Source organism: Alligator sinensis, unplaced genomic scaffold (assembly GCF_000455745.1).
Source record: "Alligator sinensis unplaced genomic scaffold, ASM45574v1 scaffold1196_1, whole genome shotgun sequence".
Taxonomy (NCBI): domain Eukaryota; kingdom Metazoa; phylum Chordata; order Crocodylia; family Alligatoridae; genus Alligator; species Alligator sinensis.
Window position 1 is genome coordinate 358,899 of NW_005842583.1, and position 19,555 is coordinate 378,453.

Sequence of the window (19,555 nt, forward strand, 5' to 3'; positions counted from 1 at the left end):
GAAAACACAAACCTCTACACAGTAGCCACAGCTGTGGGTCTCCCACTAAGGTAATTTGGATAAAAAGGGATCTGCAAAGGAAAATCCATTAGTCTACCTGCCCAAATCAGGAGGGACAACATGTTCATGAAGATAGATTTGAAACTAAATTAGGGACCTCTTGAAAATCAGGAACAGCAAATTGATGGTACAATTATTATGGTACTTCTTGAAAGGGATAGGAGGGTGGGAAGAGCAAATCAGTCACTGAAGAAATGAAAGACAAGCATTATATAAAAATAGGTAGGGAGGTCAATATTTCATTTGTACAAGTCAACTTCTATTCTGCAGTAGTGCTTTTGCAGGAGGAATTAAAGGACACATTGTCAGGTGGTTTACAATGAAAATTGAAGCTTTCCAAACATCTGTAAATGGGATAGGGGAAAGTTATCTGATAGAAATAGAAATGTTGTGTAGTCTTTTTTAAGATTTAAACATTGCCTTGTGATGTTGTGAACCCAAACAAGAGCATTATGTTAATTCATGAGTGCAGACTGAAACCAACTACAAAGTGAAATCTATCAATCTAGTTTAATTGTCTAAAGGGTATTACATGCCAAGAGGAAAAGAGGGAAAAAAGTGGAAAGTACTTACTATTTTAAGACAATGTATTAATAATTAGCTAATTAAAATAAAAGACTTCTGCAATATTTTACCTTCACATGTTCATTAAAATATAAATCTGCCTCTAATGTTTAACGTGTGTCAAGTGTAAGACACTGAACTGCAATCTACTTTGTTCCCATGCAGATAGATTTCTAATTTACCTGCTTATGTTAGGCCAGCGTTTCTCAACCTTTGTAGACTCAGTGGCACCCCGTTAGACTCAAAGCACCCTTTGGAAAATACCAGCTCTTAGTTTTCATTCCTTTCTTGACTACAGAAAATTAATAGAGCGATTCTTCTGTTGCAAAGAATTCAGAAAGACCACAAAAGGTAAGACTGTTTTTGATGCTATAAAATCCTATTTGAAATTTCCAGGTTTATGTTGATAATCATGTGTACATACTCACACATCTACCAGTGCTAATGCACAACACTTTAAAATATTTCACAACCTTCCAGTTGAGAATCACTGGGTTAGGAAGTACCTTAGATAATAAGTGCAAGGACACAGGGGTGTCACACCAGTGCCCTGCCACTGCAGTAGCAGGGAACTTGTCTGTTTATATATGCTCAAATAATCCTAGGAAGAGGACCTGTGCTACAAACAAAGGTAGGATAGTAGTGAAGCAATAGCACTATTAATCTGTATGGTACTCATTGTCTTCAGAATGCTCTAGAAATCATTCAACCTCTATTATCTTTATCAAGTTGGGAAATATTATCATTTGTTACTTGCTTCTGGTAGCAGCAGCCAGGATATGCCAAATGCTGTACATACATAAAAATGACTCATTCGCTATCCTGCAAACCCACATTCAAAATGTTTTCTCCATTTGTAGAAATGATGTCAGAAGTTGAGTGATTTGACTAAGGCCACAAACCAAGTCATTCTCAGAAGTAGAATTAGAAATAGTGGAAAGCCTAGCTCCCAGTCCTCACTTTAGTTATACCTCTCTCCTATAGTATTATTGCATACAACAATCAAGAAACAATTACTGTAGGAAACATACATTTTAATCCCCTACACCTTGAAAATTCACAATCAGCCATAATATGACCCTTATTCCTCCTCTCCCCTCCCCCCCCTTTTATTTCCTTGATGGAAAGATTTAAAGAAATTGAAATATGAGTACTGTAATTAATTAGGAGCACCACAGGGTCACATGAGAAAGTGACAGTGCAGCTGGTAGTACTCAGTAAAGTAAACACACATTTGGATGTGTTCATTAGATGGCTCACTCATTTCAAAATTATATAAACTCTGGGGAGTTTTCTCCCTCAGTCATGTCCCTCCTCCTGCATGACTCTTCCACTTCTCCCCGCCAACACATTCACATATATGCTGCTATGCTGTGACCATCAAAGTGTTATAGAAAAGAAACAAGCAGATCTAGTAGCATCTCTGCTAGGCCACATTGCCAGCAATTTCACCCAGGTACAAAATGAGTGACTCCTGACTGGATGGCAGCACTACAGAGAAGGATCTAGGAATCCTGGTGAGTCTCAATACACGTCTGTAGTGTGATGTAGCTGCACAAAAGGCAAATGTGTTTTTGGGTTGCATTAATAGAAGCATTATATGCAGAACCTAGGACACAATAGTGCCTCTACGCTGCACTACTTAGGCCTCATGTAGAGTATTGCATGCAATTTTGGACTGCACATTTTAAAAAGGACATGGAGAAGTTAGGGTCGAGAGGAGGTGACCAAAATGATAAAAGTGCTTGGAAGGCAAGTCATATGAAGAGAGGTTGAAGGAAACAGGCACATTCAGCCGGTGGAAAAGCTGTAAAAGAAAACAGCAGCCTTCAAAATACCTGAAGGGGGAAAAATACCTTTTCTCTCTTGCTGCATAGAGCAGAATGCAGACCAAAGGCTTGAACACTGCAGCAAAGTAGGTTTAGATTGGATACAAGGAAAAATGTCCTCGCTGTCAGAACAGTGAGGCAGTGGAATAGACTGCCTAGGGAAGTTGTGCAATCTCCATCTTTGGAGGTGTTCAAGAAGAGGTTGTACAAGCACTGATTGGGGCAATCTAAGAGTAGCTATGCCTATATGCTTTACTATGGGTAAATCCCAATGCTTCCAGGCTTTGCTTGCTGGTTGACACATGGGGCCAGGAAGGAATGTCTTGCTCAGGGTGAGGAAAGAATTTTAGGTCATGGTCAGAGTAGTACAGACTAGGGTGTGTTTTGCCTTCATTAGTTAGTGTGGGGCATGGCCCTCTTCCTTAGATCTGCTCAGTGTAATTTAACAACCCTTGTAGCAGCAGAATATTGGCCACCACAGTCCCTCTGCCTCACCTGTGGCAAGTTAGGCTGCTCTGCCTCAAGGCTCTCAGGGTTGACTGTACAGTTTTACCAACAGGTTAGACAATAGATTTGTATCAATTGGTCTGGATAGGGATGATCCTGCCTCTGGCTAGGGGTTGACCTCTGAAGGTCCCTTTCAGGCCTATTTTTCTATGATTCTGTGTACCACACCAAGAATGAAACACTTGTGACTGGAAACACTAGGTAGCCACTAGCAAATCTGACAGGCCTACAGGATTCCTTCTGATGCATTTAACGGTGGCATTATGTATGAGAAGGTAGGTACTACAACAATCAGCAGAGCATAGCTGCTGACATGAGATTAGGACAGAGGTGTGGGGAGAGCCTTCTTGCAGATAAAGAAATATATTCGATTAAATAAACATTCTGCTTGGATCCAGCTTTGAAAAAGACAGTTCAGGTATTTGTTTAAGTGGTTTCTTTTAGCAAGAGCACAAATACAAGGCTCAATGATTATCCTCACGGCTATGGATTCAGCATAATATTTGGGTTTCACTTATCTACAGGCAATTCCTTTAAGGTACTTCATTTACAATGTTACCATAATATTAACATATCAGCAGCATCTAATTCCATACAGCAGTATGAACAATCTTAAAAATTAACAGTCTGTGGACTCTGATCTTTTATATACTGCCACAAATGGATTTAAAAAGTGCAGTGACTTGCTGGAAGCACAGCTACATGCCTTAGCTGGATATTAATTTTCCAGACTGTCAAATGAGAGACTCACAGGTATGAGAACAAGGTTCTGAGAGAACTCCTCTTGGCAGGAAGAGATCAACAAAACCCTAAGCTAAGAAAGATTTCAATGCTATTTGCTGCTTTCCACTACCCTTATAACCACACTAGATGCTTTTCTGACTTTATCAGTGCCTCAGAGTTGCAATGTGCATCAAAGCCACCTTTCAGGCAGTAGGGTGCAGCAGGTCAGGCTTTTACCTCAGTCTTGGAATAGTGAATAATATTATACTATTTTAAGTCTAGTAATTTTCTTATTCATTCAAACTTAATTGTAATTGAATGCTATGTACATGACAGGGAAGAATTAAATATGTTAAGAGGTTTAACTTCTGTGCTCACTCTAAAAGGGTGGTGGGGTTGTTGATACTGCACTGAGTTTGCCAGCATACTGAAATGAATTATATAGCATGGACAGATTTTTCTACATCATGGTGTTTAAAACTGTTACAGTGACAAAGCAAGGAATTTATCTATATATCCCACATATTATACAGATAAAGGGAAACACATCTTGGAAAAAAGCACTTCTTAGGCATGCATACATGCATGCTACAGCAGTATATATTGCATTTTTCCATATGGGTCACTTAAAATGCAGATATATAGGTGTACAAGGAACCTCTGATTTCCCTTGATTCTGTATTCAGCACAAATAAGTACAAGGGCAATTTTAAGTTTCTTGTACCAGGCTTGCAAACCAACAGTTTTGAAACTGCTCCTGGCAAAAAATCTTGTTCTTACCCTCACAGCAGTTGAGTATGATGTAGCCTGCTGCAATATGTATGGTTTTGCCCACTCTCACATCCAAGTTGCATCAGTTTCTTGCAACTGCTAACCATCTTGTGTGAGGCACTCATGTCAGGGTAATTTCCTGACCCTTGGTGATAGAGGAGAGCCAGCCTCCTTTAAAAACAACAGTGGGCACAGATATTCATGTTACTGGGAGGGAATAAGATCCTGTCTTGTCCCAGCAGGGCAGTGCCAGATCTCAATACATTGGAATCACATACCTTGCAAGCATATCCCAACTTTATGTTAATTTACCTCCTCCTTTTGGTGGACAAACTATGGGCATGAGTGATGGCCCCAGTACACTATGGAAATCCCAGTCTTCCAAAGCCAGTTATCTCAGGCATATTAGCAACATTCATGTCCCCTTCTTGACCCTCCCCCTCCCACCCACCAAGAAACCATGATATTTATTAGCTCACAAACCGCCACCGTAATAGTACTCACAACTGACTTGACAACCACAAACTGTAGTCATAGAACAGGGGTGTCAAATCCACCCCATGCCCCGCCCCAGACCACAATCATCTGTTTGGTACCCCTGCCTAAACCAATAACAGTGGGCTGTAGCTCTCAGATGACAATAGTTACTCACTTTCTGGACTGGCATAGCTTCTCCAGTGTGCATGTCTTGGCCCTGGGGATAATATTTCACGTAGCTCTGTGAAGACCAGCTTCCTTATGTGGAAGTTCTGTAGTCAGTGCTGGTCATCCCAGGTCTTCGCGATGATATGATTCCAATATTCAGTGCTAGCTTGCCCGGCAGTAGAAGAGCCCATCCACATACAGTGAATGCACAGCATGGTAGAATACAGTGAGGGTCTCCACTTTGCTGTGGTGGTACCTAGTATGAATGAACATCTTTTTGTTTCAAGCAGAAACAGCTCATCCACCTGTGCTGGATTCTTGCCTAGGCTCTGGCTATAAGAGGCTGGAGTAAAGAATGTGCACAGCCAAAACTCTCTCTGGTGGGGTCAAAATGCTTCTGCAGCAGGGCCTAGGAAGAGCAAACAAGTTGTCCCAGTCCTTACTGACCATTCCTTAAGTTGCTCAGTTTTGTGAGACACAAAGAGCTTTGGGATCAGAGGGCACTTGTGCACATGATGAAAATGTCACTGTGTGGCTTAATGGTGTCACACTGTATACGTACAAGAGTTTTGGGGATTTTAAATGAGTTGGCATCATTGCAGACTGTCACAGGACCTGACATCTTCTCACACTCAGGCCTCATTTCTCCCACACCAGTGTGTTTCGCCCGCCATGTCTTGATGAAGCTATTGGAGGCTGGAGAAAAACTATGTCCTGGGAGGAGTTCTGAGGTGTGATTTCCTCTTCAGTCCTAAGTTCTTTTACTTCAACTGTCTTTCACAGAGTGCAAAGTATATTTTTTGTCCAGGGCTCCTCTACCCTTACACACTGGCCCATCTCTCACCCCTTGATGTTAATGGTGTTGGTTGTCCTATAGAAAGCATAAATCTGTCTGTCTCACAATACATTCCCAGTAGGCCACAATCAGGGACAGATCACAGTTCCTATCAGCCCTTTGCGCACAAACAAAATGATATAAACTGAAAAACAAACAAAACAACCCTAGGTATGCCAATTCATATCCTTGGTAATCCTTCTATTTATGCGGACCCTCGTCAGTTCTACTCATTACTCTCAGTCTATAGCATCTTCAGGGTTGTCTTCACTCAACCCCTGCTCTGGATAGGGTCTTACCCCTTTTTTCCTTCTCCAGTATGGGATATCTTCCCTTTATTTTGCCTCCTCATCCAGATTGCAAGCTACGGGTCACATGGGTCTTTCCACCTTGTAAAGTTCACAGTCCTTTCCGCACAATCAGACTGCCAGCCAGAGGCGTCTTATTACTGTCTGCAACAGCTCCGCAGATCACAGATGCTGTTTCAATTATGGCCCCTGCAGCCTCCTTCCCCTTGTTCTGTTACTAAGCAAGGCTCTAATTCCACTTAAAGTGGGTAGTTCTCTCTCCTGGTGTCAAGTTCTCGGTATTACTCACAGTTTCTTCCCTGTCTCTATCCTCCTCTTGTCTCTCAGAGATCACCAGCTTCTTTGGATCCCTGCATTTGGCAAAGAGATCACTACAGCTTCCTCCGGTTCACTGCAGGATGTCTGGTGCTGGCCCTGTATTTGGTTTGCCCTTGCCTCCATATCGACACCCGGTAAGTTTTTCCCCCCAGTTCTTTCCCCGTTCCAGGATCCCCTAGCATTCCCTTTCTTATAGGTATTTCTGCCTCCCACTGGCCCAGAACTCCAGAGTCCTAAGTTTCTGCTTCCCTTTCTCAGTCTTGGGAAATGCCAGTTTTAAAGAGCCTGTGCCCACAGCAGTGGGATCTTGCAGTGGAACTTCTGGTCCCAGCTCATCAGGGAGGATAAGCATATAAGGACCGAAATCTGTCTCTCTGCTACACAAACTAAACTACATCCCGATGTAGTTTAGTTTACAACATGGCAAATTGCAATGATGCACCTGTTAGCTTGCCCCGGCTGTGGAAGAGGCAGGCAAGCTCTGCAGAAAAAAAATGACCGGGCCCCTCACCACTTCTGCCTTCAGCAGGCTCCTGCGGCCAGCAGGATGCATAGGGCCACTCAGGAATGGGCTGGCTTGCCCCTGGGGCAATGTAGGAAGGCAGCAGGAGGGTGGCCAGGTTTGCTGGTGGTGGGAGAAGGCAGCAGGGATGGTGCATGGGCTGCTGGAAGCCCGGGTGGGCTGCTAATTGGCCGAGTGCTGCCCCAGCTTGGAGGCACCCAATCCAATGCTTCCCGGAGCCCACCCAGGCTTCCAGTGCCCTGTACACCATCCCTGCCACCTTCTTCAGGCACCCAGCAAGCCCAGTCACCATTCCACTCTGCCCCAGGGACAAGCCAGCCCGTTCCTGAGTGGCCCCAGCTGTCCTGCTGGCCGCAGAAGCCTGCTGCAAACAGAAGCAGCAAGGGGCCCAATTTTTTTTTTTTTTTGGTAGAGCTTGCCCATTTCTCCCATGGCTGGGGGGGTGGGCTGCCAGCAGGGTGAGTGGCCCTTGAGCTGTGGGGGGACCCTAGTCCTTTCCTCCACAGCAGTGGTGCCCCCCAGGGCCTCCTGGGCGGGCTGCTAGCAGGCCAGGTGCTGCCTCAGCTCAGAGGCAGCACCCAGCCCAATCCAACTCTTCCCCAATCCCACCTGTTTCCACTGGGTGCTGCTCCCCGGGTGGGCTCAGGGAACAGTTGGATCAGGCTGGGTGCTGCCTTCAAGCTGGGGCAGCACCCAACCCACTAACAGCCCACATGGGTGGCCTTGTGGGGCGCCACCACCATGGAGGGAAGGATCAAGGTGCTCCGCCACTCAGGGGCTGCTCAGCCTGCTGGCAGCTCACCCCCTGGCTCCAACAAAAAAAAAAAAGAAGAGGATCAGGCCCTTCGCTGTAATGTGATGAAAAAATTGAAACAGTGAGTTTCAATTAAAAACCCACCATATCAATGTAGCCAGCATAGAATAAAACCCTGAGGTCTAAACCCCCATCATGTATATAAGCACCCAGAAATCCTAGTGCCACAGCCTAGTAACTGTGATGTCATGCACAGCTCTGTAGCATGGACACTTGCAGGCAGACATGGCAAATGTGAGTGTGCTTGCCCAGACTTGTGTATGCACCACAGGCAGATACCCCAGCGATCAGAGCAGACAGCATCTCCATGAGCAGGGGGTGCTATATGTTTGTCTGACAGTCAGCTCTCTTGTTTTATGTTATGATGTTGCTGCTGCTATAAGATGGGACTAGAAGAAAGTGAACTCCTGTAGGCATGTGCTGAAGTTGTCCCTGGCTCTGTTCTCAAGTCAGTAGATTTCTATAAGCAAGAATTAAAACTGGTGGCAGCAGCTTCAGGATGGCAAAAACACTTTTGTAATGTATTGGCCATTCAGATGAGACTGGAACCTGTGTGGACTTGGCAGACTTTGAGCTATTGCTAAACATGACTGAGTGGACTGATGAGAAAGCTGCACAGTACTAGCAGTGATTTCGGAGAGCAGTGCCAAAACCTTTTATCAGCAGCCTTCCAGTGCAGATTGTGGGTCTTACAGTTAGGAAAAATAGTTACATGACTGCTCTGAGAAGGAGGGGCATGTTGACCCTTTTGAAACCTCAAAAGTGGCAGGAAAGGATGGGCTAGTGTTTTCTGTGTGCACTGAGGAAACGGGTTAATGGGGCTTCCCTCACCCCACCCTGACTGGGAAATGGCTCTGCTGGGGCAGATGTGGAACTGGTTCTGCTGAGAGATGGCAGTAGCAGGCTAGATAAAGCCATAGGTGAGATTATGTGCAATTATAAATATGGAAGAAGAGATTGGGGTTTCTTGAAAGTTGTCCAGAAGTTAATTCCCACCCTCTCATTGGCTTCTTCACTCCAGATGCTGCTCTTAAACAAAAGCAGCTAGCAAAATGGCAAAGAAGAAAAAAACCAAGAGAGGACACACCCCAGACACAAGCTATTCACAACCATTCTATGTAGCCATGGTCAGATCCAGGATTTTTAAGTGGGGGCAGTGATGGCACTGCATTGTTCATTGTATCCCTGCTCTTAGCTTTCCCTCTCCAACTCTAGGGGAATGGAAGCAGGTTACAACATGGGAGTGGCAGCCTGGGACTTTTAAGTCCATGAATCAAGTAAGATTCCCCCACCCACACCCCCAAAATCTGCTCTCAGCACTCCATGCTCAGTGGCATGTCCCCTTCCCTCCCCTCCCATTCACTCCCTCCCCCGCCTGCTGCTGCCACCTCTGGCTGCCCCAGGGGCAGAGGGCTTCCAGAGCTGACCAGCCGGGAAAGGGGATCCTGCTTATTGCTGCCGCTTCTATCCCTGGCTGAGCCTGGCTTCCCATGCAGCCTGACTGGAGCAGGGCAGGAGCAGCTTTGGAGCTCCCCCACCTCTGGGGCAGCCAGAAACAGTGGGGATGGGGGTAGCAGCAGGCAGGGGAGGGGAGGGGATGGCATGTGCCATTGAGCATGGATGAACAGGAGGCGTGGGGGAGAGAATACACTTACTTGATTTGGGGACTTAAAGTCCCTGGCTGCTGCTCCCACTATGTGGTCTGAAAGAGGACTGTGACCACGCCACTGCACCCCACCTGAATCCAGTCCTGCACGCAGCAAGCAAGATTGCTTTCCGAGCAGGTCTCAAGTCAAAAAGACATCTGCAGGTAATATGGAGGCAAAGGCCAGTAGGGATAGCGTTCCCAAGCAGAACAAAAGTAAAGCCAGGGAAACTGGGTGTGATGCTGCAGCAGTTACTTCCATCGGCAGGTCTGGAGACATCTATGGCTGTTGTTGGACTTTAAAGCTAAAATAACTTTGATCCATAGAAAAAGCCTCACTGCCAAGGGGAAGAAATTGTATACTGTAGGAGTTAAATTAGTGATATTAAGTAATCAGTCCCTACAGACAACAGCACAAATCCAGCTCCCACTGAACTGGAGGTTTTTGGCTAGGAAATGGATGTGTGTTGTGGCGACCGCTATTTTTAACGGTGTGCTCTAGTAGATTTCAGCTGAGGACGTCACAACTTGGATGTCAAATGAACAAATGTTCCTGGAAACTATCATGCTGGATGAGCTTAGAAGGAAGTGTGAATCCTGATGGCAGCTCATGGGGGACTTAAAGATGCCTCTTCCCATGTCTTCAGGATGATAGGTAAGAATTGTTCCACATGATGGCTTGGAATAAAGTTGTAGTGAGATTAAGCCATCCTGTAATACCACCCCAATGGAGAAAGGACTACTGCACTGAACGTGGAGCGTTTGAACTGACAAATGTCCACTCAGGTTTGTTATTTAGCAGATCTCCGTTTGACATCTGGACCAAAGAGGGAGTCTTCGATCAGAGCAATTACTGTGACTGACCAGGAGGTGAAGGTAGCAGGAAAGAAAAAAAAAGAAAAAAACCCCAAAAAATCAGCTCAGCACAGCTGGGTTCTCAACTGGGTCAAGAGGTCAAGAGCTAGGGTTTGATTTGACAGAAGCATCAAAGAATCATAGAGAAATAGCACTGGAAGGGACTTCCACAGGTCATCTAGTCCAACCCACTGCCTGAGGCAGGATCATCCCTATCCAAACCATTTTATACAATCCATAATCTAAACTGTTTGTAAAACTGCCATCAACCCTGACACAAAAAAAACCTTAACAATCAAACCTTCTTAAATGGTGTAGTGGTGCAGCCATTGAAATAAAAGTATCGAGTAGTTATGGAGGCACTGAAAAAAGCAAAGTAGCATTGCAAATTGGTAACCCTGCCAATCTTGCCCATTGCATGAGATTTGCTGACAACTCCGGATCACTTAAGTGAGAAAAAATGTTGCACACCCTACAACAGTAATAGGGAAGTGGGGAGTGTAAAGTGCACGACTAGTCTTGACTTTGCATCTGGATGGACAAACCAAGCCAAATTATGCGGGGAGGGGAGAGGGAGAGAATGGGAAGTCGGGGGAGTGACTTCACTCATAATTAGTTCAGGGGTGGGCAAAATATGGCCCACAGGCTGGATCTGGCCCACCAGGCCATTCTATCCAGCTTGTGGGGCGGCTAAAAAATTTAGAAAAATTAATATTTATCTGCTCCTGGCTGTCTGTCAAAGATGACAGGAGCTAGGGGCAGTAGCAGCCAGTGGCAGAACTAAACAGCCAGAGCAGCAAGTTGGGCCTGGCCCCATCCCCCTCCAGCTCCCTCACCCCGAGGCCCAGCTGGAAGCCTCTGCCTAGCAGGGGCTGCTGGAGGCTTCTGGCCTGGGGCTGTTACTGGCTCCCTGCACCGAGGGAAATACAGATAAGGGCGAGGGGTAGGGAGGCAGGGAAGGACCGCAGGCAATTGCCCCAGTCCTCAGGCCTGGCTGGGGTAGCTCCTGGGGTTCCAGCCCCTGGCAGCATGGCCCTGTGCTCCTGCTGTCCCGCTTTGGGCCCCACTGGCACTGGCCCCTGTGCACTGGTGCAGGCCCTGTGCTCCTGCCCAGCTGTCGCTGCACTCCATACACCTGCTCACTGCCCCTTCCCTCTGCCTGCTGCAGCCATGTCCCCACTCCTGCCTGCTGGCCAACACCACGTGGTTCCCAGCTGCAGTGCCAGGACCGCAGAAGCAGCTGGCATGTGGTGCCAGAGCAGGGAGGGGTGGAGGGGAAAGTGGTGGCAGATGGGGGCCAGCAGTGGCAGACAGGAGGCAAGTGGCAGCGAGCAGGAGCACAAGGTCTGCACCAGTGCCCCGGGGCCAGGAGTGGCAGGAGCGCGGAGTCTGGGCTTGCAGGAGTGCTTGCAGGGGCTCTGCCTGCTGTGGGTGGGGTGGGGTGGGGTGGGGACAGGCTGTGGCCAAACCCTCCCCAGCCACCCTCCCCCACAAAACCCATACCCACCCACCACACCCCCATTATCTATCCACTCTCCCACAAATCACACACACACACACACACCCTCCTCCCCTATACCCCACATACCTATACCCACCCTCCCACAATATACAAGAGTTCATTTTAAGCTAGTATACTATCACCTCTATGTACACTACACAAACCCATGTAAATAAGGACAAAAATATATATTTTTTAATTAAAGTAATTAATGCTGTAGTACGTTTGATTTTTAGAATATGATTTGGTATTTTTCTAGTTCAGAGATGGCAAAACCCCTTGCTGAAAGGAGTAATTCAGGGGGAGGGACTTCTAGTGGCAAAGGTCAGGGCTTAGTGGGCGGAACACCCGGTCCCAAGATGGCAACCAGGGGGCGGGGTACCTGTCAAGGGGTGGGGCTACTCATGTGGCCCTTGGTGGTTTGCCAAAACTCAGTAAGCAGCCCTCCGTCCAAATAAATGACCCACCCGTGCATTAGTTGCTCTATAGTAACTGTCCTGTCCTATAGTAAGTGAAGACTAAACCAGGGCTACTTTAAACCTGAAAGAAAAAGGGCTTAAGTGACCATGATTTTGCTTCCACTTACCGTGGAGCAGATGCAAGTTACCGCAGTGCAGCTCATACATAGTAAGTCCTTCCAACCTCAGACTTGATGAAACTGCAAGCAGCAACCAACCCACAAATATTATCAATCTCTCCACACACACGCTTACCAAAACTGAAAAATCTGTCCTTTCTAAAGGCCTAAATTTCTGTCCAGAAAAATACCCTAATAAAATACTTCAACGTGGAGAACTAGAAGAATTCTTCCGGCGCCTGTGCCTCAAAGAATATTTCCACGACCAAACTGAACCCACTCCCAACAACTCATCCTCTGACAACAACATTCAGAAAAGGATCAATGCCAACAAGCCCAAAAAACCATCAGATTGGACACCTCACAGTAGACAAAACCCTAACCTTGACCGCTACATTGACTGCTTCAGGGAAAGAATGAACAATGAAATAATCAGCAACACACGCCACCACAACAACCTCTCTCTACCAGAGAAAAAGGCCATAGAATCTCTAAGATCTAACCACCAAATAGTAATAAAACCAGCAGATAAAGGAGGAGCCATAGTCATCCTAAACCGTGAGGATTACATAAAGGAAGCCAACAGACAGCTCTCAGACAACACCTACTACAACGAACTACAAGAAGATCCTACTCCCCTTTTCACCAAAAAACTCAACAATACCATCAAATCATTTCCACCAAGATTACAAGAAAAACTACAGACCTTGATCCCCCCGCTACCTAACCCAGGGACTTTTTACATGCTCCCTAAAATCCACAAACAAGGGAACCCTGGCAGACCTATCATATCCAACCATGGGACCCTAACTGAGGAAATATCAGGTTTTGTTGAATCCATCCTAAAACCGCTTGTCACCCACAGAGCAAGTTTTGTCCAAGACACCACAGACTTGCTACGGAAACTTAAAAACATAGACCACCTTCCCAGCAACACACTCCTAGCCACCATGGATGTTACCAGCCTATACACCAACATCCCACACCAGGATGGCATCCATGCCTGCCTTACATATCTACAGGAACAAGATTACAACCCAGAATACAGACCCAAAGATATCACTGAGCTTATACACTTCATCCTCACACACAACAATTTCACTTTTAATAATCAACACTTCCTCCAGATGATGGGAACAGCTATGGGCACTAAAATGGCCCCACAGTATGCCAACCTTTTTACCTTTTTTTTTTTTTTACACACCAAAAAAGCAGTGATATACAGCCAAGCCCTCAGATACCACCGCATCTGTACTGAAGAGAACACCCGGGATTGCCACCTCACCAATCTTAAAAAGGCTTTCACCCAGCAAGGACACTCCTCCAGAGAGGTAGATCGCACGTTTGAAAGAGCCACCTGGATACCACGTGAAGAACTGCTGCAGTACAGAAGAAAAACACCCACAAATCGCACACCGCTGGTTATGACCTATCACCCATCCCTTGAACCTGTACGGAAAATCCTCAAAAAATTGCAACCCATATTAGAAAAAGACCCTATTCTTAAAAAGATCTTCCCAGAGCCACCCATCCTAGCCTTCAGACAAGCACCGAACCTCGCCAACCTCATCACCAGAAGCAAACTTCCTCAACCCCAGAACACACCAAAAGGATCCAGACCGTGCCATGACAAGAAATGCAAAACCTGCCCCCACATCTCCACCACCCCCACTATTACTACACCCCACAACAGAGCCATCAGCATCCCAGGATCTTACAGCTGCACCTCCAGGAATGTAGTATACCTCATCCAATGCACCAAATGCCCTGATGGAAGATATGTAGGAGAGACCAGACAACAACTGCGCACCAGAATGAATGCACACCGGAAATCCATCAAAGACACAAACACCCAATTACCGGTGGGGGCACATTTCTCACAGGAGGGCCACTCTCTCTCCAATCTCTCAGTCCTGATCCTCAAGGGAAATTTACACAACACATCCCAGAGACGAGCCTACGAGCTCCATTTCATCAACCTGCTGGATACTAGAGATCAGGGACTAAACATAGACACTGGATTTTTGATACATTATAATCCGCCTGGCAACTGACTCCCCAGCCCAGCCCAGCCCCTGGCTTCTTTACTTTTCATTCCATCCAGGAAGAGCGCACACCAACTGCTGCAGCTTCCTGAGCCTGACGAAGGGTTTTTGAACCCGAAAGCTTGCTTAATAACTATTCTCCAACCATTTGGGTTGGTCTAATAAAAGATATCAAATTCACCCAAGGAACCTTGTCTGCCTATATCCTTAGACCAACACGGCTACAACCTAAACCCCTGCTCTCTCCTATGCTTTTTACTCAGTGAAGTCTGTCCACCATCAGTGAAGACTAACAAGAACGTCTTTTGTCATTTTTGCACATACAACCAAGCAGCAGTCAATTATCGATTCTTTACTATAAGATAGCTTTGAGACACTACAACCTCATGCTTCTCTATGAAGTGATGCTCAGGGAGCAAGAAGCCTCAGGCATCAGAGGTGCGCAATATGACAAGGACAACATCCAGAAGGTGGAGGAGTAGATGAACTACAAGTGAGCATGCCTGGCCCAGGATGCCAGAAACAGGGAAAACAATGTGCCCAACCCAGAAGGGGAGAAGGTGTGCTTATGCAAGTGGAGAGAGCAGCCAGGATAAGTCCTGAACTTAATCCTTTTTGGAAGGGACCTTCAATATCAATTAAGCAGCTAAACAGCTATCCTTGCTGATGCAAAAAAAGGTGCTCCTCATCGCTTCGTAGAACTGAAGAACTGGTGCACAAATTAATTGAAAGAAAAAGAGAAGGGCAGACATCAAAAAGCCTTAACCAAAATTTCAGGAATGCAGGAAAGCAGCCTGAGTTCAGAACCCAGTAGGTTCTTACAGTGTGCAATCAAAGACTGGTTATAGAAGTGGGATTGCTGGTAAATCCTTAACACCTCAATACACTAGTTGTCAACAGCCAGTCAGTACACCCATAACTACTGGGACAAGGGAAACAAGCTCTGCAGTCACAGATAATTTTGAACCAACTAAGAGTTATGTCCCCAAGGATTAAATGCATGATTCAAAAGGTAGACCAATGCCATCTTGCATGGATAGCAGGCTACCTGGATTCCTGGGAAGTAACAACAGAACTTTGGCTACTGCCTCACATTCTTATCAAAGCAAAGGGGGCATAAATTATAGCACCATAACAGTGAATAGCATCTCCACCATTACATGGTGCTGTACTCTTATTTTAGCACTGTCTTATATCATGCTGTTACCTCTGATTAGAGGATGGCAGTGTGGCAACTACTAGAAAGTCAAGTTCTCCCTCCTTGTGCTAGAGCTCTTATTTGCACTGCTCTGGCAAGTAATTTAATTTCTCTAATCAGGCACTACAGCACCCCAGAGGCAGATCTGGGCACTCCTGCCATTTGGGTAGCAGCAGGGCCAGCAGCACAGTGGCTGCTATTTATGTGTTTCCTCTCAACTGTTGCCTCCCCCTTAGCTATGCTACTACAGCACCCTCCTGTCCAAGACTCATCACATTTGGCACAGGTCTACCAGTAGTGCAGGTGCGGCTTTGTATGGCCTGGTTAGCTTGGCAATAGCATACCTCCATGAAAAAGTTGCCATTATCCATGTTTTTCCAATGGCATGAATGGATCAGTAGCTTAGCTTGACCAGGCTAGTAGGAGTACAGCTTACAACAGGAAGGTTTATTTACAAAACTCAATCTAATCTTAGTAATCAGACACTTATAGTGGTATATAAGTGGAAACCCCTTCAATGAGGCAGTTCTCATAGTATTTATAGAAAGGCCCATTATAAATAGTTAACCTGCAACACTGGGATAAAGCTCAGTTTACTGATTTCTATGAGCGAGGCTGCAACTTCCCCGAGCGCTGGCCTCAAGAATCTGTGGAATTCAGGCCCCTTTGGCTCCCCCATGCTTAATGCAGGTCACAGCTACTTAAATCTCACTGAATCAAGCTACTTAACCAAGGTGAGCAATAAGAGCACTGGATTGGTTCAGAATTCAAGTCACGGTCTTCATTGTTTTAGGTGGCTTTTCTTTCTTTTTTTTGGTTTTACTTGAAAGCCTGATGTTCATACAGAGGTTGAATGAGGTACAGAAAAGCTCAAATGTCTCCGCTGTACATTTCAAGATGAAGAACCCATTTATCTGTCATGCCTTGAATGTGCCCATGCCTAACTGAAGAGAGGCATACACCTTTTTGATTCTTGCTACAGATTTTCCTCCAGAATCCCAGTTCATTAGCTACAGAAACTGTGGTTTCACTTGTGTGCACTAGCCAATAAGCTTCACATTAGTAATTCCCACTATAGTCTATAACTAAGGGCTCATTTATGGAAAACAAGGGCAGAGTAAACAACATGGTCTTTTGTCTGATTTAAGATTACAATCCTGACACAGTACAGTTTACACCCTCAGCCTTATATCTTTATGTTAAAGTATCATCAGATATTACCACATTTTTATTATTATTATTATTAGTGACACTAAATACTGCAGTGCACAGTGCCAGATGGCTAGTATTCAGAATAAAAATAATTCAAGGCCCATATTAGAAAGGCTCAGTGAGACTAACAGGATACATTCATCCTGCTTCCCTAATGCACATAGTTAAAACATTAGCAGACTTAAAATGTGACTTTCCACTTTAGAAGTAAAATAGCATATTGTAGAAATTATTTATAAATTCAAATTTATTTTAGCGCTATTTGTGTGTTTCTAGGATCCTGCCATAATAGAGGAGCAAATATTCTTTCACTCTTTGGAAGGCTATTTTGCCTGTTAGCCTCAAGTAAAGAAAACATAATGCATTAGGAACAGAAGCAAAAAACCATTTAAAGATATTTTTATTGGTGCAAGATATACATACACACACACACACTTTTATATATTTATTTATATATATATATATAGAAGTGTGTGTGTGTGTGTGTGTGTGTGTGTGTGTAAAAAAAAAAACAAAAAAACCCCCCAGCTTGAGTCCTAAACTTAACCAGATGGAAACGTGCCTACAAAGAATTGGATCCAATTCAGAAGAGACTGACAGCCAATAGATGAGCCAATTTAGACCAACATATGCCAAAAATGGTCAGTCATGTTATCTTATGTGCAACTCCACTGAGGCACATGCCAACTCTATCCAAACAACTTTAAGTATCTTTTTGGAAGACAGGATTTTACACGTACTTAAAAATTCATAACAATGCTTTATTTTTTGGAAAACATTCCACTTAGTTTCAGCATTTTCACAGAAGGTTTTCTTTTTTCTTTTTTAAATTATGATAAATTCTCTCTTATGGACTCCTAACTATATAAATACTTTTCAATCCATCAAAGGCTTTTAAAAAAATAAAATAAATCATACTTTAGTGACAATCCCCTATTTATTTTAATGTCTAATACAAGAAAAACTGTGCACTTGTACAAATCAATTTAATGTCCTACTTAAAAAGAACCGTTTACTTCTGAAAGCCTTGAAAACAGAAAGAAGCACTAGTGAGATAATAGTATAGATTAAGTATGCTTACAGGCTCACCAAAAAACAGAGGCCAATGTCAGAAATAAAGGTCACTCAAGAAGAATGATCTAGAGCAGAACAAATTATTTCTTTACATAATTAATACCTTATCAAGAGACCACATTTACTTCAGAGTCAAATATTACTTTCCACACTTGCTAGGGTATATTAGCAGGTATTCTGTTCATTGTCTTAACCCTCTTTAATGATCACACTCCCTCTAATGAGTGCAGGACTTGCATGTTTATTTTCTTCTTGTGGCATCTAATCTAAAGCAGGCTAGCTAAAAAATGAGATGCCAATTCAGTCATTAGTCCATCCTGACAGCATAGGATTGTTCCAAGTGTATTTTCCAACAGTTTTTGTAGTCTAGGTTTCAGCATGATCTGCACTGCAAGTAAAACCACGTTAATGAACTCTGTTAACATCTCAGCTAATCCCTTAACTTTACAAACTTGGTTTTCAATTTAAAACATAATTTGGATTTAAGTTGCTTGATAAAGCTTGACTACATCTTGCAAGGTGGTTTCCAATCTGGTGGAAAAGCAAGCAAAGACTAAACAATTCTAGCAGGTCATCATCTTCTTTGCAGCAACTTGAAAAACAATGGTAAAAGTTAATGTCCAAGTTTGCTTTCTTTTCTATGGTTTTCATATGTATAGAGTGAATTGCAGCTGTTCCTCCCAAAAAGGGACCTTGGAAAGCTGCTTCGCTCTAGGGGTGTGTCTACCCAGTATAATATAGTGTCACATAGATGTTTTTGTGCTAGCTGTGGGCACTAACATGCAGTCTTTTGCTTGGAGGAAGGTTAGCATCATTACAATTACAAGCAAGTTTTCAGGCTTTGCTGCTTGAGTAGCTGAAATCCAGGCTCTGCTTAGCTTTTGCCCCAGTTGCTCTCACACGGCAGAGTTCAGCAATTTCAGGAGCACTTGTAATAATAGAGCTACCTGTTGTCCTGTTTGCCTTTAAAAGTGCCTCATTGTCTGCTATCCTGCAGGAAGCATAGCCTTTCCTGTAGCAGTGAAAATGTTCCTATTTGCTACCACTTTGAGGCCGATGAACCTGCTGTCATTGGCTACATTTGCAACCAGTCAGCAAAACTTTTTTTTTCTACGGCTTCTGTGTAGCTGTTTCAGTTTAATCTAAAAAGGTCTGATGCTGCATTTGTAGGGATATCGTTAGTGGGGCTTGACCAACCTGCATGAGTAAGATGGTGCTGGCTATGCAAGAAGTCACTGGGGGCAGTCCATTCCACTAAGGACCCTGCATTTGGTCACAGAACATGTACATACAAGTGAGTAGTCTTCTCTTTCTAGTACAGTGGAACATGCCTGGTTGCTCTGGCATTGAACAGATGTTCCTCTTGGTTTGAGTCCCATTCAAAATTGCTCATTTGCTACACTGACACTGTATCCCCAGGATGTGCAATAGCTACATGATAGAATTGGTGTGGACTAGGCAACATTCGATGGTTTGCACACTTTGGTGATCATAAGCTCAATAATTCTTTTTGTGATGGCATATCGTATTGAAGGAGCTCAAGATGGTTCT